Raw genomic sequence first — 1,410 nt, 5'->3', positions numbered from 1 at the left:
TCCTCCTATCTTTTTTTTTTTTTTTTTTAATGTATAACGTATTATTTGTTTCAGAGGCACAGGTCTGTGATTCAACAGTCTTACACAATTCACAGCGCTCACCATAGCACATACCCTCCCCAATGTCTATCACCCAGCCACCCCATCCCTCCCACCCCCACCACTCCAGCAACCCTCAGTTTGTTTCCTGAGATTAAGAATTCCTCATATCAGTGAGATCATATGATACTTGTCTTTCTCTGATTGACTTATTTCACTCAGCATAATACCCTCTAGTTCCATCCACATCATTGGTACAGACATTTTAACCATATTTGTTCTTCTGGGGCACCTGGGTGGCTCAGTCAGTTGGGCATCTGCCTTGGCTCAGGTCATGATCCCGGGATCCTGGGATGGAGCCCCACACGGGGTTCCCTGTAGAGCAGGGAGTCTGCTTCTCCCTCTTCCTCTGTTGCTCCTGCTGCTTGTACTTGCTCATGCTCTCTCTCTCCCTGTCAAATAAATAAATAAAATCTTTAAGAAAATAAAAGTAAAACAAAACAATATTTGTTCTTCCAATCAAAGAGCATGGAATATTTCCATTTCTTTGTGTTATCTTCAATTTCTTTTATCAGTGTTGTATAATTTTCAGAGTACAGGTCTTTTCTCTCTTTGGTTAAGTTTATTCCTAGATATTTTATTGTTTTTGGTGTACATTTTTCTGTTAAGTTTCTGGGTGCTGTTCCTCCTTTATGGGCTGTCTTTGATGCTAATTGTGGATTTTTTTTTTTTAATTTTGGGTTGTAAACTAATCTTTAATGTAGAACATGGCAGTTCTATGAAGGCTTGATTGTGGAAATACCTCTCTGTATAGCAGATGGAATTGATCATATTAATATTTTGGTTTGGCAGTGTAAGTTCAGACTCTGACTTTTTGGTAGCATAGGCTAGAAGTTTGATTTTTTTCATAAGTGACAATCTTTGTTTTTTATTCTACTTCCCCTCCTAAGGAACCTTGACCCTGAGTGCATATTAGGATCCCTCATGGCTTCTTGGTCAGTGGGTAGAGTTCTGTCTCCTGTTCCTTGGGGCAGCCTCGTGAGAATCTGTGTAGAAATCTTACTTGTAGTTCCCTGGCATGTGCAGAAGTAAAACCTTATTTTATAATTTTCTTGCATATTATCCATCACTGTAGGATCTTTTGGCAGCAAATGGTCTTACGCAGTTCCCCATGCTGTCAGATCATTCTTAAGAGTAGGTTACAAATTACTTGAATTTTCTGTTTCCCCACACATATTCTAAATTTGGCTAACATTTTCTTTAAATGGCTAGATTGCAAGTACTTTAGGCTTTGGAGGGTCATATGGTCTTGTATCTACTCTGCAATTATAGCATGAAAGCAACCATAAATAATAGGTAACTGAGTTAGGT

The sequence above is a fragment of the Phoca vitulina genome, unplaced genomic scaffold (assembly GCF_004348235.1).
Source record: "Phoca vitulina isolate PV1807 unplaced genomic scaffold, GSC_HSeal_1.0 scaffold4, whole genome shotgun sequence".
In the NCBI taxonomy this organism is placed as follows: domain Eukaryota; kingdom Metazoa; phylum Chordata; class Mammalia; order Carnivora; family Phocidae; genus Phoca; species Phoca vitulina.
Note: the sequence above shows the minus strand (reverse complement) of the source record.